Consider the following 26,020-nt stretch of genomic DNA (forward strand, 5'->3'; position numbering starts at 1 on the left):
ATCCTATTGGCTAGTAGGGAATCTTCTTTTATTTTAAGTAGTTTAAGTTGTTCTTAAGTCATTAGGGCTAGATAAGTCTTTTTCTTTTAAGTTTTTAAGTTATTTTTAAATTGGTCCACCTCTCCACGATTTAAGTGAGAGATTTGATTTGTAATAGATTTAGGAATAAGGCCTTTGGCCTCTTATTTAATAAGAAATCGTGGGAGAGGCTCTCCCACCTATTATGTTTAAAAAAAATCGTGCTTTGCTGTTGGCTTTTGCTGCTGCTGCTTCTCTTTTCTGAGAATTGCCTTGTGAGTAATATCAAGGTTGCCTTGTGAGTAATATCAAGGTGGAAAGGCTGGTGGACTCCGGCGACTCCTTACATCTTGTAGATCGGGAGGTCCTCTTTCTTCTACAAGCTGATTCTACTTGCTGTTTTCAGATCCCCTGCAAAACAAGTAAGTTATTTATTTTTCCTGCAACTACCTTACTGTTTCTCACCTTCTAACCTAGACCTACACTCTCCCAATTAATTCTCATAAACCCTAATTATTCTTAAACCAGTCCAGCCTTCATCCTTCAATAATTTTCATCCAAAATCTGACCACAACCCCCTCACAACAGACCCTCCACTCGACTGCCATCTCTGCCCCCATTCCAACAGCTAAACCCTAATCCCCTTCTTCCCTATTAAAACCCCAAAACCCTAAGATAGTCTCAATTCTGTCCAGACTATTTCAACCATCAGAATTGACCAATAATTTGATCGAACCTTTCCCCCACCGCCAGTAAAACTCGACCTGAAACCCAGCCCTAAAGTCCCATCCTAAACCCTAGTTTTCAACCTAGATTCTAAAACCTAAAACCCAAACCCTAACCCTAGAATTTCAGAATTTTAATTTTCTGTTTAAACCTATTTAAAACTTAATCATTAGCTTCCTAAAAACCTGCACATCATTACTAAATAAAACCCTAGTTCAAACTCCTAGTCCTAACCCTAATTTCAGCCCTATTTAGCCTAAGCTGTTCCAATCGGCCAGCCTTGTTGGGTGAACGCATTCCCCTGGCTCCTAGTGGGATTACTCCTATCTAGGACTACATCACAAGGCTGTTGGTTCAAGAGAATAAATGAAATATTGTCCAATGAATGGTCCGTGGTCTTTCACCATAAAGCCTTGATGCCACCCTATGGTTATAGGGTGTGGCAAATGAAACTCACTTCTTACGTACTGTAAGCCCTTAAAGCAGAAACCGAGTTTCAGGATGTGGTCGGAACTACAATGGATCTTTCTTTTCTTTCGCGGGGGGTTAAAAAGGAACCAAAAAAGAAAAAATAACCAAGTCAACCATTTCTGATAAATGAACAGCAATAAATTTGTGTAAACTGTAAAATTTATTATGCCGATGGTGCATTAATATGTTACAAACATAACTGCTCAAATCTTCTTATACAAGATTATTGGACCATTTGCTGACAGAAGACTAATCCAACCAAAGCTTGACAAACAAAAAGCAAGAAGGCCAAAACAAAATCTGGAGAATCTTTTTTTTTTGGGGTGGGGGAGGAGAAGTGACATGTCTGGACCAAAGGACAATCAGTGAATGAGTTGGAGCTGCAATGGTGCATTTTAATCTCGATCTCAATGATGAATCAAATGTGCCTTGAACAAAATGCTTGAGGAGGATGTCCATCATTTCTTCTGGTGTTAATTTTAGGGACGAGAGTCTGCAATGGCAGATCCTAATATTGATGTATCGTTCACATCGTAGCAAGGTTTTTAATATTAATCCTGAAACCTGACCTGTCTGCACTTCACTTAATTTCTCCATAAGCTACATCATTGCTGAACTCTTCTAAAGATCCCCTTTCCTGGTACTTATGACATAGCCGCTGGAGGTCTCCAGAGAATCCGAAACATGCTCCTATCAACTATATTCACCTTCAAGTCTTTTTCCATGAGGATTATGGATTTTTTCCCCAAAGCATGAAAATACATTTTTCCCCAAGAAATAGAAAGCTTCACTGTACAATTACCTTATTTCTATCCTCCTCCAAAAACTAATGATAACAGTGACATCCACTTAGCTAAAGACAGAAAGTCCATACTGTAAGGCTAGGTATCACTACACTAACACCAGACAAGATCACATAAATATACCCAAACAGGTACTGATTTTAGACTTTTACACTTCTCAGAATATGAACTCAGAGGTAAATACCAGTACGTTATATCAACCCTTGGGATTTATTACAATGGTCAACTCTTATGGTAAATAACCTCAGCCCCAAACACTAACAAACAACAACAGTAACAGTACAGCCACAGGCCTGTAACAGGGTCAAACACTCAAAAAATCCCTATAATCCAGATCACTAGCAACAGCCACCCGATGCGTTTCAAACTCCTATCGAGTTTAGGTCCCAATAAGGTGGTTTAGCCCTCCAACTCTCAGCTGATTCTAATGGCCTGATGTAGAGATATGCACAGGTCTTGAAATTAGAAAGTAATAGGTTTGCAACAAACCAGCCGATGGATCTCCACCAAATCAGTAAGGAAGAGAGGGTTTTGTCATTGGATTCAAGACTTCAGATACCAACAATAACAGATCGACGGGTGCTCAAAACAGAGGGATAGTAATGTAGCTTTAAATAGGAAATGGTTCCTATTAGAAGCCAAGCAACAGAATCTAAATAAGGCTGCTGGTTTGGCTAGGCAGTTTGGGGTTGTTTAAGGCAAAGTTAGGGTTTACGCTAGGGTTAGGGATGAATGTGATAAATGGTAAGGATCAGCAGGTCTAGGGGACTATTTTGATATAAAAAAAAATAGGATTTGGTTAGGTTTTATAATTCTGCAGATTTAAGGTTAGAGTTTTGGGTTTTAGAAATTAGGAAAACTACCAAACTAGGGTTTAAAGTGGGATTTATGACCAGGGCTTGAAGTTGAGTGTGAGGGACAAGGGAATGGAAGTTCGGCTGTGATTTGAAGGAATTCTGACAGTTGAATAAGTCTAGACAGAAATTAGGGTTTTTTGGGTTTTAATGGAGAAGAGGGAATTAGGGTTGAACAGATCTGATCAGGCCCAAAGCTCGATCGAGTGAAAGGGTTGGGATAAGGATGCTATGCCTGAATTTTGGGTGCGAGGATAGGGCTGGACAGAGCTTAGCAGATCTAGGGTTTAAGGGAATCGATGGGATTCAAATAAAATAAAAGGGGATTGATTGGGAGGGAGGATGAATGAAAGAAAACAGAATTTAAACTTCAAACTAACCACTGGAATCCACCGGCAACAGCTTGAATGATGAAGGATGAAACCACCTTCGGAGAGAGAGATCCTCCCAGTCGTCACGACATAAGGAGTCGTAGGAATCCACCCACTCTATCCACCTTGAAATCCACAAGGATGCACTCACAAAGGAGCAGGAACAGCAACAGCAGTCCGCCAGCAGCAGAAACAGTCTTTTTTTTTTAAATTTCAATGTATGGGAGCCTCCCACGATTTCTAATTTTATAATAAAGGGCCAATGGCCAAATCCTAGTACAAATTAAAGTCTCCTCCTTCTAAAATCGTGGAAGGGAGAGATTTAATCTAACTTAACTAATTTAAAACAGTAAATTGACTAAGATACCCCTATTAACTTAAAATAAAAGAATCTAACTTAAAACAACTAATTTAAAAGAAGATTCCATGCTAGCCAATAGGATATAAGCACGGTTCGAGAACTCTTTTCTCAGTTTCATGAGATCCCGAGACGAGATGCCATACGCTTCCTAAAACTACATTTTCTCGGCCGAGATCTCCGCAAGATCTCGATGATGTCTCGGTGCAGTTTTTTTGCATTTTTTTAGTTGAAAAAGTTCAATATCTCGACCGACGCTGAGATCTCAGTATCGGGTCATACATGGATTTTACCCATTTTAAGTGCCCATTTTGACCCATGTGCCCATTTTATTAAAAGAGAGCCAATGGACAGAACTCGAAAATCTCGATAGTTCTATCCATGCTCTCTAAACAAAGGGGAAAACAGCTCTCTCCCTCAAATTTCTTCCTCTTTCTTTCAATTCTTGACTGGAATGCATTGTTTGAAATGAGATTCAAGTGCCAAAGTGAAGATTTAACTCCAACAGTCCAAGAATCATCACCTATTTGTAGGATTTCAAAGGTATTTTCTAATTTTTCCCCAAATCTATTTTTTTTCAAAAAAAATTGTGTAATCCTTGCTAGATTCATGTGGTTTTGATATATGTTAAACATCTTTGCCCGATCTATCACTTGATGGTGTCGGATTTATTTTTCAGTTATTAAATTTTTTATTATAATTTCTGAAAAAATAAATGATTTATTTGAAAAAAGAAAATGAAAAAAATAGGATGAATAGTGATTGTTTGAAAATGATTTTCATATATGTTAAACTACTTGGAATGCTCTACAGCCCCATGGATTAATTTTTTATTTTCACCCATTAAAAAATTTATTTTATTTTTCAGATTTAATAAATATGTTATAAAAATTAAAAATATATATATAATATTAAAGAAAAATACTTATTACTTATGGAAAATTATGTACAACATATGTACATAATATTCAACTTCAAATGGTGTGAAATACATCATTACATTATATTTTTCTTATACTTTAAGGTATAAATATTTTTTTTAAAAATTCAAAATATTATTTGTAATTAAGAAATAAATACTAGGGTTAGGGGATAAATAAGAGATAGTTATTTCATAGTTCTAGTAGCTTGACATTACGTTTAAGAGTTATGAATAGCATACTTTAAGTCTTAAATACCTTACTTTAAGTGATCCATGTTTATTAATACATGCTTTTTTATGTAACAGTGTAAAATATAAGACATTTTGTACACAATGTCTAATATAGCATGGCAACATGGAGTCCCCATGTCTGTAGACAAAAAGAAGTCCAAATGCAATTATTGTGGAAAGTTGCTATCTGGAGGAGCCACCAGGTTAAAGCAGCACTTGTCTGGTACAGGCAAGGATGTTGCCTCATGCCCAAATGTTCCTATCCAAGTGAAAATGGCAATGGCACAACACTTGAAAGGACGAAGATTAAAGAAAGTTGAGAGGGAAAGAATGCAACAAGAGTTTGATGAGGCAGTACCAGAGAGGACTGGTGTAGAGGTCCGTGGCAGAGATGATACTGACATTGGACCTCCACCTGGTGAGTTTCAATCAGAGGCTGAATGAAGAATTTACCAGCAGACTTTGGCTGAGAGTAGACAAAGTTTTCATTTTGATAATATAAGAGCATATGAGCAAGCAAGAAGAGCTGGTAGATCTGACTCAGCTGCACCAGTGCAAGAAGATGAGAGGAGAAAAAGAACATGGACAAGAAATATACCACGACCCCCAACCCGACCACGAGTACAAGCTCCAGAACCCATTTTTGAGCAGGATCCCACAACTTTTAGGCAACAAGATGCCTACCAGCCAACCATCCCACAAATATTTGGTGGTAAACAAGAGGAAGCACGAAAAGCCTTCAACAAGTTCATGCTTTACCATGGCATTCCAGCCAATGTAGCACAAGGAACATACTATAATGCATTCCTTGATGCTGCAGGGAGGGCTGGTACAGGATGGAAGGGACCTTCACCACATGAATTATACAATGTATATTTGCCTCAGGAGGTACAGGAGCTGAAATTGAAGCCAATGTGGGAGACATATGGGGTTACTCTTATGGCTAATGGATGGACTGGACCAACTAGACTGTCCATCATAAATTTCATGGGGAGTTGCAATGGAAAGACTGTATTCTTAAAGTCTATCGATGCATCAAAGAATGTAAAGGATGCATCATACTTGTATAAGGAGTTGAAGCAAGTGGTGGAGGAGGTAGGACCAAGGAACGTTATCCAAATTGTGACGGATAACGGTTCCAACTTTAAAAAGGCTGGAGAAAAGTTAATGAATAAGAAGATCCGACTCTTTTGGACCCCATGTGCAGTCCATTCTATTGATTTAATGCTGAAGGACATGGGGAAAAAGACTTTGGTGGCGGGTGTGGTAAATAAGGCAAGACAAGTGACAACTTTTGAGTACAACCATTCTTATGCTTTAGCCTTATTGAGGGAGAAATGCAATGTCGATTTGTTGAGGCCTGGTGTCATTCGATTTGCCACCAATTACATTGCATTGAAGAGCTTTCAGAATAAGGCAATAGGTCTAAGGTCTATGTTTGCAAGTCAACAATGGTTTGATTGGCAAGGTTCTAAGTCAGAAGAAGCAAAGGCAGCATAACAGACCATTGCAAGTGATGGATTTTGGAAGGACTAGGGGAAAGTAGTTGCCATATTAGAGCCAATGGTGGCAATACTGAGGATGGTTGATACAGAAAAGAAGCCTACCTTGGCCCACATTTATGCTACCATCTAAAAAATGAAGGAAATGGTTAAAGCTGCTATACCTCGAAATGCAAAGTCCTACACTAACATCATTGATGAGTGGTGGGAGAAGCACTTGAATCATCCATTGCATAAAGCTGGTGAGTTCAACATACTTTACACTTTAAATGTTATAACTTTTTTACATTTACATATTCAAAATCCAAAGGCATTAAGTCACTAACAAATCATATTTGTGGTGTCTACTTTACCAGCATACTATTTGAATGCAAAGTATCACTACTCCCATGATCTTGAGCTAGACATAGAATTGTTAGAGGAAGTTCAAGCTGTTACTGACAAGTTAGAGCTCAATCCAAAGATACAATCTGCTTGCAATGATGAGGTAAGAGTATGGGACTTTGGTACTTTGGTAGTTAGTTTATGAATGTAATTACTAAATAGGAAATACTAATGCCTCAAATTGAAAATAGATCAAATACATCAGAGAAGCCTCAGCAAGTTTCGGTCGACAAGCTGCAGTGGAGGGTAGACAAAAGTCAAACCCTGGTAGGTGGCATGATATTATATTTATGAATTATAATTTTATGTCTTTAGAATGTACATATTCTTACTATTCTATATTTGTAATGCAGCCAACTGGTGGGTGCTTTATGGTACAAGTTCACCCAACCTGAGGAAGGTAGCAGTGACAGTGCTCTCACAAACTTGTTCATCCTCCGGATGTAAGCGCAACTAGAGTACATTCTCATTGATTCATTCAAACAGGCGGAACAGGTTGGGTAGCGAGGACTGGAGCAGCTTGTGTATGTGAACTACAATATGAGATTAAGGATGAGGCACATACATGAAGGAATTGAGGCCAATGACAAAGAACCCATTGAACTGTCCAACACTTTCCAAGAGAACTTTGATGACGATGAGGATCCCCTATTCTAGTAGGTGAGGGATCGTGGTACACCCGATATGGACCAGCCTGGGGGTAGGCCCGACCCTACCATTGCGTCTGTAACCAGCACTGATGTTGATGAATATATGTCGTCGCACGAGGGGCGTGCACATGCAGAGTCACCGAAACCTTTTGAGCCTGCTGTAGGAAGTCGTGCTGATGATGATGATTGTCACACCCCTAACCCGATGTAATGAATATTGGCACATAGGGGTATGACTGGGACAATTACACATCATCCCATCACCTACCAGGATCACGGATGCGGTGTCCCGAGCCACAGTCCACTTTGTCACCCTTTTGTGGTAACAGTAAGGAACGTACCAAAAGGGAGTAAAGCGTTCCAAATTACAGAGTTAGCGGAAGCGAAATTTAAATAAAATCATGTGAAATTATAGAGCATCGGTTCTCTAATGATAACACATATTACAATATAAATGTTCGTAACCAATCATTACTCTCCCTATAAATAATCATACAATTTATACATGCCGTGGAATGAATACAAAATAAAAGAATAAATAATAGCCCTAAGCGCACCATCCTTGGGTGTACATCTACATCCAAGTCTCAATCGTCGACTCCACTTGATTCGCATCCAACGGTGCTTGTCAAGAGTAGTACCTCCTGCATAAATACTAAAAGTAGTTGTACAACGGGGTTAGCTACACTAGCTAGTGAGAGAACAAAGAGGAATGCGCATACACCATATAATCAGTATCAACAGAATGATGCATGCTAATGTTAGATTTATTTTCCACCTAACACACAAATTCTATTGGTCAAGTATATGCTACTGTGATAGCTCAGGAGACATTGAGGGTCACTTCTCCTATCGCCCCAATGAATCCTCAACTATCACCTGGGGACCTGCGCCGGTAGAAGACATCATGACCACCCAGTGGCAAACCCCGATAGCCATCACTACCCCTGCCCTGGCCTCTACCACCTCCACAGACCGCAGGTGCTCAGACTATCCAACACGTAAACCCCTATTGGAAAGGACCGTAGCACAAAGGTACAAGCATCCTAGCCGCAGATATACTATATGCACGTCCTATCGTCCCGAGAGGTATTCCGGGTGCATCTACGTCCCATTCCATCTAGTACCCGGGTACCAGCACGGCACAGCACATACAGATCAGGATGGCATACATCGTTTTTCATAATTAAATAAATTGGGGTTCCGATACCGGCACACCCGGTACCGTAGCCCGATACATTGGCGAGCATGCTAACACAGCTATAACAGTTCACAAATAATTAAAATGCAATGCACATCATGCTTATAAATATATTATAGCATGCCTAATATTAACAATGTATATAATAATCAAACCCAACAAAGTCACCTAGAGCCTACTCACCAGGCATAGGTGTCACCGGACGTGTTTGACATGCATCTCACCCGGGTCTCGGGTGCCACCCGACATGGGTTACATGAATCTCACTGGTGCACCAACCTAACCATATAAAAGAAAGTATTAAAACAGGTATAGGAGGATCCCATGCTAGGCCCCAAGGTTAAAATCAATTTTCAACCAAGACAGCACGAGCGGACTCACGAGCGGTCTCAGCAGAGGTGAATCCATCCTTGACTCTGTTCAGGCCAAAAGGTAAAAGCAAAGCGAGCGGACCCACGAACGGAACTTCTTAGTTGAATCCGGTCGTTCATCCGTTTGACACCTGAGACATTCATAAAAGGGAGCGGATCCACGGGCGGCTGTGTTTCTTAAGTCCGCCCCCGCATCCGTTCGATTTCCTGAGACAGACCCGATAGTAACAGGTCCCGGGCGGAGGCAAACAGAGTGAATCCGTGCCTTCGTCCGCTCAGGCCAAAACACAAGGATTACACTGGGTGGACTGACGAGCGGTACCACGATAGATGGATCTGGTCGTTCGTCTGCCAGCAATCCAGTACGAGATTGCAGAGGGCTCCTACTCCAGCTTGAAGCGTGGAGCTCCATAGCACCTCAAGGTCAAGGGAGGGGTGTCTAAGCCCCCTTAGAGTCACTAGAACCTAAGCTTAACCTCATGGATCCGAGATCCTACATGGTTGGGTCTCAATTGGGATTCAAGGGTTAGGTTTCAAAGTTCAAAACCCAAGTTCTCCATCAATGGCTGCAGGTACAGCTCATGGGAGCTCAACCGAGTCTAGCCCTGCTCCATTAGAGCTTCGACAAGGGCCGAGCTCCACCTTAAGTCCCAAATGGAACTCTAGGTAGCCAAGGCTTAAGGATTCTACCAAAATTAAAAAGGGAAATGGGAGGAGAACTAGTTTTGGATCTTACCTTGGTGAGATCCTCCCATGGAAAAGTGGAATCTAAGGCTAGTTGAGCCCCCTTTGGTCTCTTCCTCTTTCCTTTCCATCTTTTCTCCTTCACCTTCTTCTTCCCTCCTTGGCCAGTCAGCAAGAGAAGGAGATGTGGGGCAGCCAGCCTCTTTGGCATAGCTCCCATCTTCTTCCCTTCCCTTCCTATTCCTCCTTTACTCCTTCTACTTCCTTTCTCTTCCTCTTCCTCTTCCTCCCTCTTCTCTTGTCTCTTCTCCTCCACGATTTAGTGGGAGAGGAGAGATGAGTGAATGGGAGGGATTCCCTTATCTTAAAGGATAGAAGGGGCCTTAGGGTGTGTTTGGGTAGGCGTCTCTAGAATGTGGTTGGGTCTTTAGGCTTTAAAATGGGTTTCGAGTTAAGCATAAGGCCATGTTTGGTCCAAGTCATGGCCCTTAGGTCCATTTAGTTAGTTAGGGTCGGTTTGGGGTTGGGTCCAAGTCCATAGGACTTAGTTGTCCATTAGGGCTTGTTTGGTTCCAGGCTAGGTCATTAAAACTCATTATTTTATTCTAAGATAAGTCTTGTGGGCCCACTTTCATGGTTCAAATAACCAATCAATGGTAAGGGTAGGGGTCCACATGGTCCAAAGGCTTGATTAAGGTGTCCGGGACACGAGGGTGTGGGTCCCACATGAATAATTGCCAAAAGGGTAGGCAACAGCACGAGCAGATCATTGAGCGGATTCAGTAAGAGTGAGTCCGTTAGTGACTCCAGTGTTGCTGTCAAGGCCGAAACTCCAAGGAAAGTGGCGGGGCTTTGGCCCATACTTCCAAAACTTCGAGGGGGTTCTTCCTATGGTAGTTTCAGTTCAAGGTCATTAGGGTTGACCATAGCCATAAGGCACCCTTTGAGTAAGGTCTAAACTACCCCGAGGTAAAAGGGGATATTTGGGGTACGGGTGTAACATTCCCCCAACCTTATTAAAAAAATTGTCCTCGAAATTTGAGGCAGCCCGAGTCTCAAGGTCAAGGTTACTAAGTAACAGTACTTCTAGTTCCCCACTCTCTGGACTAAGTCAAAGGCTGAATCAAGGCAAAGCAGTGTCTACTGGACACAGCAGGTTGGGTTGGTCTCTCACTTAGTCTGAAAAACCCAAGGAACTTTCTATTCCAGGTGACTCAGTTTAGTGCATAAGGCACCACTCAGATCCCCATACTACTCTGGTCACATTTGGTCATAGGACTCAACTTGTCCAACCCCAACATAGGGTTCACACTCTGAATGCTTTCACTTCTGGTTACCTCATTACCTCACCCAACTTTAGAATGACTTGGAATATTGATGGAATCTCCTATTGTTCACTCCCAATACGGAGGGAACGAATTTGGTGACCCATTACCCCATTATATCTATCGTTGGAGAAGGTCTTGCTACCTCCTTCTATGCCAGCTTTCAAACTTTCAACCCACAACACAATTGCCTCACCGGGAAAAGTCCACATTTTGGTTCTCCTTCAAGAGCCAAACAATTCTCCTATGGTCTCGGTCCAAGCCAACCATGCTAATTGATCTACCCAGTAATTATCAAATTCATTCCCTATTAGCCTGTGATCAACATAACCAGGGTCAGGGCTTAACTAGGTGATCATAATAGGGCCTAAGTAAGGTTACACTTGTAGTACCAGAGAATCACTCTAGTCACACAAGTCCAAGGTCTTAGGGGTATACCTATATATACATACATGTATACATACCACACAATTCATAGACAAAATTTCAAGAATTACATTCATATCCCTGTGGACATGTCTATTATCCAGGTCAATTCACAAGAACTACAGTCCTCGTGTATGGTTCACTAAGTCCTTTTGGAGAGCCAATTCGCGGTGTAAGACTCTCTCTATGAGTCTAAACATGGTTTGGAGGAACCAAGTAAAGTATAAATAGAGCCGTCACTAACTCAAGGTGTCCGGAATGGCCTCCAGTTACACATGGCCTCTGTGGTTCATTTTAAATGAACCAGTCCAAGCCAGCCCATTACCCTTCCTTACTTAATACCTACCCACAGGGTTAGGCTTCCCATCCACAAAGTTTTGGGTCCATCAACTCACAGGATCCAAGGGTCTCTATCCCCCAAGAGTAACTCTCCTTCCTTCTAGGTAAGAGGGGAGTCACGACGGCCATCAATGCTGGCCATTTCCCATTGATCGGCCTAGCCAGGTACAGGTCCTAACCTCCTTTTCGATTCAAGGCATTAACTAGGCTCAAATGGTCCCCACAATGGGTCACACAGCAAGGGTGTCCAACCTATGATCAATACATCAAATCATCACACAATGGGTTGGTCAAAAGGTCTCAAAAGTCTGGGATCAGAATCCCAAAAGGACAGCGAGCGGATCCACAACCGATATCAGTGCTCTAGTTCCGTTCGTGTTTCCCTCACAAGATAGGGAGAGCAGACTAACGAACGGATGCGGAACCCGGGTCCGTTCGTTCGTCAGTTCTCAGATGGTCAAAAGTCCGAGAGAATATGAATCGATCGAATCTACAAGCGGACTCATGGCGGTGGATCCGTCCTTCGATCCGGTCAGTAATAAAATCACAAATTTCAAATTTGTGTGGGGTGGATTGACGAGTAGAGTCACGATAAGTGATTCCGTTCGTTCGTCTGGTCAAGGAATTTCAACAAAAACAGAACCGTAAGTTTCAAAACTCATTTGGCTCCAAAAGAAAACATAATCATAGGGAGAGGAAGAAGGCTCTACGGATTCTTGGGGAGTTCTCTTGCAACTTCAAGCATCAAAGATCACTTCTCACTTGATTAAGGTAAACTTTCTCTCTATTTTTCTCATTGAGAGATTCCACTTGTGTCTCTTCATCTTCTCTTTCATTTCTCCTTGGGTTTGAGATAACTCATCCTAAGCATGATCATACCTTGACTTCTTTAGCATTCTTACTTGTTCATTGCATTCATTTCAAGCATCCTAGAGATTGCTCAGCTTGCTTAGATAGTTGTATTGAATTGGCCCTAGGCCTTGATTGGGTAAACTCTTCATTTCCTTCAAGCTTGAGAATCCCTTTCTCTTTAAAAAAAATCAAGATCTTTCCATTGCATGTACCTAGGCTTCATCATCCTTTCATTGGCATACCTTCAAGCACATTTCTTATACATTCATATAATAGTAGATAAAATCCTTGGAATCTATCTTCTTATCTAAATAGTTCATCCTCTCGATGCATCCCAGATTGCATTTTATATCCTTGGGATTACTTGCAAAATTCTTGGCATTCATTTTCTTTCCTCAACAATGGTTCTTATCTCAAGTTGGAATATTCCATCCCACAACTTGTTTGTTTAACATACCACGGAGTATAGTAAAGTCGACATATGCCCCTTGCCTATCTCAGCCCTGTCCTCCACATCTATGCATAGGGGTCTACATGTGGGGCTTTGATTGCATACTAATCTTATCTCTTCTCCTTTCTCTAAACACATCTCCACATCGATTGGGCACTTCACTTGTTTAACTCAATTGCCAGTCCTACATCTTTATATCAATTTAATTTACTTTCTTGCTGTCCCACTTGGTGTTGCCTCACGTGTGCAGGTAACCTCATGGCTCCAAAGAGAAAGAGAGACACTACCATTGTGCCTACCATTTCCACCATTCACGGTAGGCCTCAGTTTGCCTCGGGAAGGACCGAGGGATGTTCTCGAGGACGTCTCTTTAGCAGAAAGATTCTCATGGAGAGGGACATAGCCGGCAGGATTTGCAGTAGCTAAGAAGGGGTGCCCTAAAATGATAGGGGGAAGCTTGGCTGTGGTGGCTGTATCCATATCCAGGATAAGGAAGTCCACAGGAAAGTACAATTCTTCCACCTTCACTAAAACATCTTCTAACAACCCACGAGGTGTTTTGATTGAACGATCAGCCAACTGAAGGATGACCTCAGTGGGTTTCAAATCTCCTAAACCAAATCTATCATAGACTGAACTAGGCAAAATATTCACATTAGCCCCTAAATCAAGTAGTGCCCTACTTATGGAGAGATCTCCAATGATGCAAGAAATAAGAGGCGCACCTGGGTCCTTAAGCTTAGGGTGTAGGTGGCTGGAATTACTGAACTAACCTGTTCAATCAAATGGACGGTCTTAGGGATTTAAGTTCTCATCTTACGCTTTTGGGTACAGAGGTCTTTCAAAAACTTAGCGTAACTAGGAACTTTCTTGATAGCATCTAAGAGGGGGAGATTGATGCGAACTTGTTGGAACAAGTCGATCATCTCTTGCATCCTTTCACCCTGTTTACCTAAATAGTCTGGGGCTGATGTCTGAAGGGCTTGGGGAAAAGGGACCTTTGGAATGTAAGAGTCAGGTGATGGTCCCTCCACAATAGGAATGTGCAGCCCCTTCCTTGGGAACTGATGAGTGGGTTTCAAAGGTGGTGTTTTAATAATGGAATCATGTGTGTCGTCATCACCACGGGATTTCTCTTGGGTTGACTCAGCCTCGCCCTAACCTTGAGAACTAGTGGAAGCGTCCCATTAGTGGCTAAGGGTGCATCAGGTTTTTCCACTCTTTTGCCGCTCCTTAGGACTATGACCGACTGGACTTGCTCTTTCCCTCGACCCGTTTGACTATTTGGGTTACCTATTGGCTGACTTGGCAATTGGCCAACCTCCCTCCTACTTATAGCATCGGCTACCTGACCCAGTTGGTTTTCTAGCTTATTAATGAACTGAGTATGTGAGTGAAGCAGTTGTGTGTTCTGCTCGAGTCCACTTAATGCTTCTAGCACCTTTTCCTCAAAGGATTGATTCTGTTGGGGTTAAGGATATGGTGGTTGTCCACCCATATAGGCATTGGTTTGAACATTAAATGGTGGCCTATATGGTGGGTTTGGAGGGTTAGTAGGTACTGAGTTTCTCCATGAAAAGTTTGGGTGGTTCCACCATCCCGTGTTATAGGTATTGGAAAAGGGATCATTACCCGGTGTAGGGAAACTTTGAACCGTTTGCACCTGTTCCTGAACAAACTCAGGGTATTGTGCAGCCGAAGGGCAGTTCGTCACATAGTGACAAGGGCTAGCACACAGGGCACGGGCTTCAGTCTGATTGGGTGGAGAGAAACTCATTGGGAAAGGGGACATAGAATGCTGTCCTACAGACATCAGATAGTCCAATTTCTTGGACAGCATATCAACCTTAGCAGTCATCTCCACAGTTGGGTTGATCTCAAAGAGACCACCTTTCTTTGGTTGCCCTATATGTGGAATCTCAGTCCGAGAGGCTGAAGCATGATGTTGGGAATTCTCACTAAGGGTTTCAAAAAGATCCCATGCTTCTGTCTCATTCTTGTGCATAAATGTTCCACCACAAGAGGAGTCCACCATCTGCCTATATCGGTCACGGAGGCCATCATAAAAGCACTGGACTAACTGCCATTTCGGGACAGCGTGGTGGGGGTACTTCCTAAGTAATTCCTGGAGTCTCCCACGCTTCATGAAATTGTTCGCCCTCTAATTGGGAGAAACTAGTAATGGCTCTTCTAAGGCTATTAGTCCGGCCAATGGGGAAGAATTTTTTCAAAAATTCCTGCTGCATCCCCGCCCATGTAGAAATCCTAACCGAATCTAGGGAATGGAGCCAGTGTTTGGCTTTGTCCTTTAAGGAGAATGGGAATAGGAGTAACTTTAGGGCATCTTTAGATAAGAATAAAGAAATAAATCCGAAAAGGCCTACATCAACTAGAATGGGTCTTCCTTTGGCAGGTTCTCTCAAGGTTTGGCTTTTGTGATGCCTGGATCAGTTTGATCCAAAAAATGGTGGTTAACTGTTGGTTTTCAACAGTGCTGGGGGGAAAGCAAGCGGGCTTTTTTAAGTCTACTAGAGGGGTGCGGCAGGGAGACCCCCTCTCACCGGCCCTTTTCATTATTGCAGAGGAGGTTCTTAGCAGGGGAATCAGAAATCTGTTTGCAGAGGGGCATGCTTCTTACTACAAGCTGCCAAGAGGGTGTCCAGGGGTGTCTCATTGCCTCTTCGCAGATGACACTATCATTTTCTCAAGGGCGCTTAAAGGCTCACTTACGCAGATTATGGGTTTCCTCAGCAGATATGAAGGATTCTCGGGACAGGTAATCAATAGGCAGAAGAGCTGTTTTGTTTTAGGTAGGTTGGCCCCTCCGGCAAGGGCCCGCCTAGTGGGAGAGATCACTGGTTTCCCTCGAAAGCCTCTCCCTATCACCTACCTGGGGGCACACTACACTCAGGAAGACTGAAGATTAGTCTGTTCGAGGGCTTGATTGAGAAGATTAGGACTAAGGTTGCTGGGTGGTAAGGAAAGTTACTGACTGCAGGAGGCAAGATCACTCTCTTGAAGCATGTCTTGTCTTCGATCCCCTTACATGATCTTGCTACTTTGTCTCCACCCAAGGCTGTCACTAGGCACATTTATGGAATCTTTGCTGATTTTCTGTGGGGTAGTTCGGAGTGGGGGAAGAGAAGGCATTCGGTCAGTTGGCACAGAGTCTGTAGACCGATTGAGGAAGGTGGCCTAGGGATTAGGCTGCTGGAAGATGTTGGCCTATCCCTCAGGCTGAAGGGCTTGTGGCGGGTCCTTAGGGAGCAATCCTTATGGAGTGAGTTCTTTAAAGCCAAGTTCTTCAAAAATCAGCATGTGGCTCTAGCGGGGGCACCTACGACTGGTTCGAAATCTTAGCGGCACCCTTTGGATCACAAGGACCCCCTATTGAACAACTCCAGATGGTTGCTAGGGTCGGGTAACATTCTTTTTTGGCTGGACAACTGGACAGGTTTTGGCCCGCTCATAGACACGGTGGATAATGGCCTGGGCGTTGATGTGGGGCTGCGGGTAAAGGACGCCGTCACTGAGGATGGCTCCTAGAGGCAGGAGGTGTTAGACATCATAGACTCGGACCTTGTTAGAGAGCATATCTCGTCGGGACCCTTCAGCTTATCTGACTGCGAGGACAGGTTGGTCTAGACCCCCTATGGCAATGGCTTATTCTCTACCAAGGCTGTTTGGAATGTAGTACGGAGTGGGGCAGCAACGGTTCCTTATACAAAGTGGCTGTGGAACCAAACACTTCCGGTGAAAGTGGGTTTCTTTTCGTGGCAGCTGTTAAATGGGAAGATTCCCACTGATGACTCTGTGATGGCACTGGGTATCCCTCTAGTTTCTAAGTCCTGTTGTTGTGGAAGGCCCTGTAGTGAGACGACGGATCATTACCTCGTCACTGGAGGCACGGCAACCAGAGTATGGGAACACTTCTCCAGAATTTTTGACATACCCTTGCTTCCCACCCAAGATGCAAGGAGTAGGGTGCTGTTTTGGCAAGGTCTGGCAGGCTGCAATAATGTTAGTGCGTACTTTACAGGAATCTTACCTTCCTTGATCATCTGGGAGCTGTGGAAGGAGAGGAACTTCATAAGGCACGGGGAAAAAAGGAGGGCAGCTAGCTCCATCATTGAATGCATTAAAACCTGGGTGAGGGAGCTGACCTATCCGGCTAAGGTAGGCTCTAGCAGTTCTGCTAGGGAAGGTTTGATTTTGCAGTGCCTTGGCTTGTCTACACCAGACTCCAGGATGAAACGTCCTTTGCCAGTATACTGGTGCCCTCCTTTTGTTGCGGTAAAGCTGAACGTGGATGGAGCTTGTCGTGGTAACCCTGGCATGGGCGGCGGGGGAGGGATTATAAGGGACAACCAAGGGGAAGTCCTGGCTGCATTTGCTAACTTTTATGGCCCATGCACTAACTCTTTGGCAGAACTACGGGCCTTGAGGGATGGGCTAAAACTGTGCAAGCTGTTGGGTTTAGTGGATGTGGTGGTTAACTGTGACTCAGAAGCAACTGTCAAGGCAGTAAACTTGTTAAGGTGCAGCTTATGGGAAAGATGGTACTACTACAAGGAGATTCATGCATTAGTGGCTGCTACACGGGTGAGTGTGGTGTTCGCTTGCCGGGAGAGCAACAGAGCGGCAGACTAGTTAGCAAAGTATTCCTGTGATACGGAAACATCTGCCAGCTTTGAGCCTGGGAGCTTGCCTTTGGGACAACTCCTTACCATTCTCCGTGAGGACAAGGCCGGGTTGCCTGTCCTACGTTGTTAATAGCATTATTGCTTTCTTTTGCTTTGTATAGGGTGGTTAGGCAGTCTTGAGCTGTGTGACGTGTTCATGTTTTGGGTTGGGGTAAGGCGGTATGTCCCCCCCTGTATTCTTTATTCTATTTCTTGATTCTAATAAAAGCTTAGGGGCCAGCCCGGGTCCCAGATAATATTCAGGGTAAAAAAAAAAAAAAAAGAGGGACATAGCCGTGGAGGAAATGTCGGCATATCAAGTGGAGACTAGGTTTGAGAGGTTGGAGTGGTCCAACATGCTGATTTTGCCCGAGTTCTACTACCCTGCCTTGGTCAGAGAGTTCTACTCTAAATTGCTGTTTACCGAGGGAGACGATGATGAATTTAGGCTGACTACCGTTGTGGAAGGAGGTCGCCATCAGTTTCACCACCGAAGAATTGGGAATCATCCTTGATGTTCCAGCAGAAGGGAAAAAGGTTTACTATCCTCCAGACGGCCACCCAGACCAAAGCCTGCCCCAAGAAGAGGGCAAGGAGTTGTTCCAAGTGCTAACAAACAATAGGTACAAGAAGAATAAGAACCTCTTCAAATTTCCTCCTTCTCAGCGGGTCCTGATTTTCATTGCCAAAACCAATCTGGTTCCTTTCAAGGCAAGTGGTGCACATCCTTCTATGATGTCTGCGATACTAGCTCACTCCCTCTATACTGGCCAACCTATTTGTCTCCCTTACATAATCATGAAGCACATGGCTCGCACTGTTATGGATTCCACTCGAAGGCACGCATTGCCCTATAGTCAATTACTCACTTGGGTCTTTCAGTGCTTCGAGGTTAATCTGGATCAGGAACCCAGGAAGTCAAGCACACAGGAGCCTATGGATTTGATACACTACGAGAGATGCACCTATACCCTACCCATGGCAGTGCAGGGGAACAGATTCAGCATGGTAAGGGTAAAGGAATCATAGGAGAGGAGGAGAATGACAGTGATGCCGATTCTGAGTCCAGGGGTCCCAAACCATTTGCAGCAGGCACCTTAAGGGTCACAGGGGGAGGTGATGACTTATCCATGGCCATCAAGCGGCTGGGCGTGCGGATGGCAAATGGCTTCAACAGGATCGGGAAACAACTAAATGCCCAGGCTTAGCGTATGGCGGATATAGAGAGAGGGATAGACAACATCAATTTCTAACTCGGTCGTGGTGGTGACGCCAGTGCCGAAGATTAGCTCCGCTCTTCCTCCGAAATCTCTAGAAATTATCTTACCAATTCTCTTAGTCTTTGTCCTTAAAGAGCACCTTGTGCCTTGTGGAACTATTTTCATTGTACTTTCCTTTGGCTTCTTGCATTCCTTTCTCTTTCCTTCAACCAATCAGTGTGAAAACTCTGGAAACTTTCGAAATTAAAAGATGGATATATGGATCTTGCGTAACTACCATCAAGTATCTCATGTTAAACAATTGAAATCTGGTGTTTTAGGTTGGATAGGGCACAATCATGCTCAATAGGGATTCGATACACTCACAGTTGGATTCGAAAATCTGGGCTAAGCAAAATAGAATCACAGGTGTCAGATGGGGAAGAACATTAGTTGCCTCTAGGAAAATCTAGTTCTTTGAAATAGTGGCATTAGGAGTTACATACCTATATATATATATATAAATTCCCACTTTTGGATCATTGTGGATTATTGGTTGGTTAGGTTAATATGCAACCTATCGTAAGCTACAACATACATATACCCTCCTAGTACCTACTTAAGACTCAACCTAGCAATTACACAATATATAACCCAACAACCTATGTTTCAGAACTAAGGCCCATGTTGCCTATTATCTTCTAGATTTTTGTTTTCATTCCAATCAGTCTTCTCCTAGGTCCGCATACAATCATTTATGTTCTTAAGATTTTTATTTAGAACCTAATTGTGGAGAGTAAATCAAGAGGTTACGTCTAGACTGTGGTCGAGGCAGAGCATCACGCTCTGATACCACTCTGTCACACCCCCAACCCGATGTAATGAATATTGCCACACAGGGGTATGACTGGGACAATCACACATCATCCCATCACCTATCAGGATCACGGATGCAGTGTCCCGAGCCTCAGTCCACTTTGTCACCCTTTCGTGGTAACAGCGAGGAACGTACCAAAAGGGAGTAAAGCGTTCCAAATTACAGAGTTAGCGGAAGCGAAAATTAAATAAAATCATGTGAAATTATAAAACATCGGTTCTCTAATGATAACACATATTACAATATAAATGTTCGTAACCAATCATTACTCTCCCTATAAATAATCATACAGTTTATACATGCCGTGGAATGAATACAAAATAAAAGAATAAATAATAGCCCTAAGGGCACCATCCTTGGGTGTACATCTACATCCAAGTCTTGATCGTCGACTCCACTTGATTCGCATCCAACGATGCTTGTCAACAGTAGTACCTCGTGCATAAATACTAAAAGTGGTTGTACAACGGGTTTAGCTACAATAGCTAGTGAGAGAGCAAAGGGAAATGCGCATACACCATACAATCAATATCAACAAAATGATGCATGCTAATGTTAGATTTATTTTCCACCTAACACACAAATTCTATCGGTCAAGTATATGCTACTGTGATAGCTCAGAAGACATTGAGGGTCACTTATCCTATCGCCCCAATGAATCCTCAACTATCACCTGGGGACCTGCGCCGGTAGAAGCCATCATGACCACCCAGTGGCAAACCCCGATAGCCATCACTACCCCTGCCCTGACCTCTCCCACCTCCACACCGCAGGTGCTCAGACTATCCAACACGTAAACCCCTGTTGGCAAGGGTCGTAGCATAAGGGTACAAGCATCCTAGCCGCAGATATACTATATGCAAGTCCTATCGTCCCGAGAGGTATTCCGGGTGCATCAACGTCCCATTCCATCTAGTACCTGGGTACCAGCACGGCACGGCACAGCACATACAGATCAGGATGGCATACAGCATTTTTCATAATTAAATAAATTGGGGTTCTGGTACCGGCACACCCGGCACCGTAGCCCGATACATTGGTGAGCATGCTAACACAGTTATAACAGTTCACAAATAATTAAAATGCAATACACACCATGCTTATAAATATATTATAGCATGCCTAATATTAACAATGTATATAATAATCAAACCCAACAAAGTCACCTAGAAACCACTCACCAAGCATAGGTGTCACAGGGCGTAGTTGACATGAATCTCACCCGGGTCTCGGGGTGCCACCCGGCGTGGGTTACATGAATCTCACTGGTGCACCAACCTAACCATATAGAAGAAAGTATTAAAACAGGTGTAGGAGGGGTCCCATGCTAGGCCCCCAAGGTTAAAATCAATTTTCAACCAAGACAGCACAAGCGGACTCACTGGCGGTCTCAGCAGAGGTGAATCAATCCCTGACTCCGTTCAGGCCAAAAGGTAAAAGCAGAGCAAGTGGACCACGAACGGAACTTCTTAGTTGAATCCAGTAGTTGATCCGTTCGACACCTGAGACAATCATAAAAGGGAGCTGATCCACAGGCGGATGTGTTTCTTGAATCCGCCCCCGCATCCGTTCGATTTCCTGAGACAGACCCGAGAGTAACAAGTCCCCGGCGGAGGCAAACAGAGTGAATCCGTGCCTTCGTCCGCTCAGGCCAAAACACAAAGATTATACTGGGGGACTGACGGGCGGTACCACGATAGATGGATCCGGTCGTTCGTCCGCCGGCAATCCAGTCCGAGATTGCAGAGGGCTCCTGCTCCAGCTTGAAGCTTGGAGCTCCATAGCACCTCAGGGTCAAAGGAGGGGTGTCTAAGCCCCCTTAGAGTCACTAGAACCTAAGCTTAACCTCATGGATCCGAGATCCTACATGGTTGGGTCTCAATTGGGATTCAAGGGTTAGGTTTCAAAGTTAAAAACCCAAGTTCTCCATCAATGGCTGCAGGTACAGCTCATGGGAGCTCAACCGAGTCTAGCCCTGCTCCATTAGAGCTTCGACAAGGGCCGAGCTCCACCTTGAGTCCCAAATGGAACTCTAGGTAGCCAAGGCTTAAGGATTCTACCAAAATAAAAAAGGGAAATGGGAGGAGAACTAGTTTCGGATCTTACCTTGGTGAGATCCTCCCATGGAAAAGTGGAATCCAAGGCTAGTTGAGCCCCCTTTGGTCTCTTCCTCCTTTCCTTTCCATCTTTTCTCCTTCACCTTCTTCTTCCCTCCTTGGCCAGTCAGCAAGAGAAGGAGATGTGGGGCAGCCAGCTTCTTTGGCATAGCTCCCATCTTCTTCCCTTCCCTTCCTATTCCTCCTTTACTCCTTCTACTTCCTTTCTCTTCCTCTTCCTCTTCCTCCCTCTTCTCTTGTCTCTTCTCCTCCACGATTTAGTGGGAGAGGAGAGATGAGTGAATGGGAGGGATTCCCTTATCTTAAAGGACAGAAGGGGCCTTAGGGTGTGTTTGGGTAGGGGTCTCTAGAATGTGGTTGGGTCTTTAGGCTTTAAAATGGGTTTTGAGTTAGGCATTAGGCTATGTTTGGTCCAAGTCATGGCCCTTAGGTCCATTTAGTTAGTTAAGGTTGGTTTGGGGTTGGGGCCAAGTCCATAGGACTTAGTTGTCCATTAGGGCTCGTTTGGTTCTAGGCTAGGTCATTAAAACTCATTATTTTATTCTAAGATAAGTCTTGTGGGCCCACTTTCATGGTTCACACAACCAATCAATGGTAAGGGTAGGGGTCCACATGGTCCAAAGGCTTGATTAAGGTGTCCGAGACACGAGGGTATGGGTCCCACAGGAATAATTACCAAAAGGGCAGGCAACAGCATGAGTGGATCATCGAGCGGATTCAACAAGAGTGAGTCCGTTCGTGACTCCGATGCTGCTGTCAAGGCCCAAACTCCAAGGAAAGTGGCAGGGCTTTAGCCCACACTTCCAAAACTTCGAGGGGGTTCTTCTTATGGTAGTTTCAGTTCAAGGTCATTATGGTTGACCATAGGCATAAGGCATTACCCTTTGGGTAAGGTCTAAACTGCCCCGGGGTAAAAGGGGATATTTGGGGTGCGGGTGTAACAATAATGGTGGTGCTGATGACACTGGTGATGCTGGTGATGGTGGTGATGGTGATGCTGGTGATGGTGATAGTAGTGGTGGTGGTGGTGGTGGCATGCAGAGTGACGGTTATTATGATGATCGTCATAAGGGGATGCGCGAGCAGTATCAGTATGATGTGGGAACGCAGGGGGACCCTGTGCGTTCCACCGGTGAGTCTCAGTTTACGCATCACTCAAGATCAAGACCATGGTGGCCACTCTAAAACATACAACAGAAAGAAGGGTCGCAAACACTCACATCAAGCACATGCTCAAGATGATGACAGCAGCAGTATAAACACCATGCTTACAAGTTTCGGAAGCATGAGTATAGATACTACTAGTGAGTATCAGTCATGGCAATCATCTCAGCATCATCATGGCTATGACTATGGCCAGGAGAGCACTGGTTCTGATTATAGTGCCTATGGTCAGTATGGGCAGTCAGCAGCTGAGTATGACAGTCAAAGCTCTGGGTCAGGTTTTGGGTACATATTCCCAATCCCAAACCAGCCATACATGCCTCAAACTCAATATGGCAGTAGCAGTGGATCTTACACCTCATACCAACAGCCTCCCATGTACCCAAAGATAGGGAGATTGGTATATGTTGATCAAAAGACTTATATGGCAGCAGTGTTACACTATGTGCAACACTACAGCAATTCCATGACATGGGAATTCTTTGTGGACCAATATGGGGATGAATTTATTGCTCAATCATATTTTATGTAACAAATTCAATGAACATTGATGTAATGTACTTTTTATTTGAATGTTTTGATTGATATGTACTAATTAAAATGTTTTGATTGCTAATTTGCTAAGTTTTACTAAATTATATGTAAAGTAGGTTGTTTTAGACTTTTAGTACGACTCGTCACCTACCAACCTCCGGTCCAAAGTAAAACTCATATTTGGACTTGTTTTTTGGCAAATCTGGGCATACCATTGTGTTTAAATGGCCTGAAATAGGCTAGATACCAAGTTTCAAACCCAAAATATGTGTAAAACCCACCGAGTTGGGGGTTCGAGTCAAAAAAAAAATAATTTGCACCAACTCAGCGAGATCTCGGCTCGACTCGGATTCTGGCTTGGCCGAGATGCCACCGAGACCCGAGTCTTAGAACCTTGGATATAAGGACCTAGTAACTAATAGGAACACTTCACTTAAATTAGACCAATTGAACCAATTGGGTGCAACCAATTCTAAACCGGTTCAATCTAAAAATATAAAAATAACTAAGTATTGGGCTAATCCCGTATGCAACCTATATACCCCTAGTTTAGGCTCATCAAAGTGGCCTATTACATAAAAAAAACCCTTGGGAACAAAGGCCCAACATGTATATAACCCAACCTTAGGCCTATTTCTAAAGAAATAAGCCTTATTTGGTGATGATTCTGCATCAGATAGATGTTGCAGCAGAACTGCTTGGTGAACAAGACATCCGCATTCTGCAGGTTCAGAGGGAGATTTCAGCTATCTTCCAAAACAGACCCCAGATTAGGCCCTGCTCCTGGTCGAGTCTGCTTCTGCTGGTGTGAATAGATTCTCCAAAAATCTCCCCAAGATAATGGTTAGTTGCTGAGATATGGTCACCCGAAGTGACAGCACAAATCTGGGGGAAAACCTAACTGCAGGGTCTGAAACTCTTCTCCGATTAGAAACCGATGTGGGCAGCAACTGATGAGATCAATATGGATTCCAGAAACCAAATCAGCAACTGGAGAAGATGAGTCAACTGGCTTCAGCTGGGCAGAATAGTAGTGCTCAGATCTGGAAATCGATAGCAAGAGAATGGAAGAGGGGGAAAAGGGGGATAGGGTGGATTGAGCCTCTCACTCTCTCCTAGGCATCTCACCTACTCAAAAGGCCTCTCACCTCACTGCATCTCACAGCATTGCATTGCACAAGCAAAATATTCAATTAACTTCATTCAATCGTGTGGGAGGAATAACAGTCCATTACATTATATAGAGCATACTTTCCAAAAAAAATAGAAAGGGATTAATAAGTTAATCCCAAAGCTACATAGCTGAATTACTAAGCACAATAAGTGACAAGGACTGAAATTAGGAAAGGAAGGAAACTTTGCTTAAAAAAAACACATTAACTTGCTGTCCAAGTTATCAAAAATAGAAACTATACTAGCAACCTAAATCCACCCCCACGCAAGGCTGTATTTATAAAAAGGGGCGTACCCAGTGCACAAGGCTCCCATCACTGCGGGTCTAGGGAGGGTCATAATGTACGCAGCCTTACCCTGCTTCGCAGAGAGGCTGTATTTATCACCAGAAATATCTCCTTCTAATGTCCAGAATGGCCCCACATCACTGTTCACGTGAACAGTAACTCCCTTCAATTTTCATCATGCTTTGATCTACATCAATCCAACAGTGCCAAAGCCAACATTCTTCAGCCACTTAGCTAAAGACAGAAAGTCCAAAAATCCATGTACACAGGTCACAGCTACAAGCCTCCAGCTTGAAGACCTGATCACCAACTATGAATCATTTGATATGGAAAATCAGATGCTTATGAAGGCCCTGTCTGGTTGCAAGGGAAATAATGGGAAGGAAAGTGAAATCAAATCAAATAAAAAATTGTAACTTTTGTAATCATTACCTAAAATGGTTGTGTAACTAACTCCAAAACATTCCAAATAAATTTCATTTTGCAACCAAATTCCTTAGTTTTAAGAAAGAAAATAAAGAAACATTTGAAAATTATGATTACCATATTTGGTAAGAGTTTAAGGTAGTTATACAATCATGATCACAAAAGCTTCCATTTTCTTTTCAAAACTGATTTCACATCCCTATTCTTCCCTTTAACTTGTGCCTAAATGTAGCCGAAGTCAGCTACAAAAACAGCCAGGAAATTGTTCATCATATTGTTGGATAGTTTAACATTAGCCATCAATCAATATCAGCAATTAAAGATGAATCTGAAAGAATTACCAGCACTAAAAAGCCCAAAAAAAAAAAAAAAAGGGAGGAAAAAGGGAAGGGAAAAAAAGGTCATACACACTTTGGTGCCAATAAAAACATTAGAAAAAAAGTCATTTAGTCTTTAGTGCCAAATAAAAAAAGGCAAAATGAGAGGGATCATTCTTTTATTTGTCTCAACTCTGAATTGTATAACTATACCATAATGGAACCATCGTTCTGGGTAAACAAAATGATACCACAATGTTAACTCCTTTTTTTCCATTTCTGTGTAAAACTCTTAATTGGGGTAG

At 43.2% G+C, this 26,020-nt stretch overlaps 1 protein-coding gene and 1 long non-coding RNA gene across 2 annotated transcripts in view; one reads left to right on the forward strand and one right to left on the reverse strand.

The window, feature by feature from the left end:
- Positions 1-26,020, reverse strand: part of LOC122646555 (pentatricopeptide repeat-containing protein At4g33990) — a 42,092-nt gene that overhangs the window by 12,915 nt on the left and 3,157 nt on the right. The gene's annotated exons all lie outside the window — the stretch shown is intronic.
- LOC122646556 lies at positions 11,506-25,752 on the forward strand. The gene is made up of 3 exons (XR_006330648.1): positions 11,506-11,518; positions 11,673-11,678; positions 25,641-25,752. It is a non-coding gene; the product is annotated as an uncharacterized LOC122646556 (long non-coding RNA).

This window comes from Telopea speciosissima, chromosome 11, assembly GCF_018873765.1.
Source record: "Telopea speciosissima isolate NSW1024214 ecotype Mountain lineage chromosome 11, Tspe_v1, whole genome shotgun sequence".
NCBI classification, from domain to species: domain Eukaryota; kingdom Viridiplantae; phylum Streptophyta; class Magnoliopsida; order Proteales; family Proteaceae; genus Telopea; species Telopea speciosissima.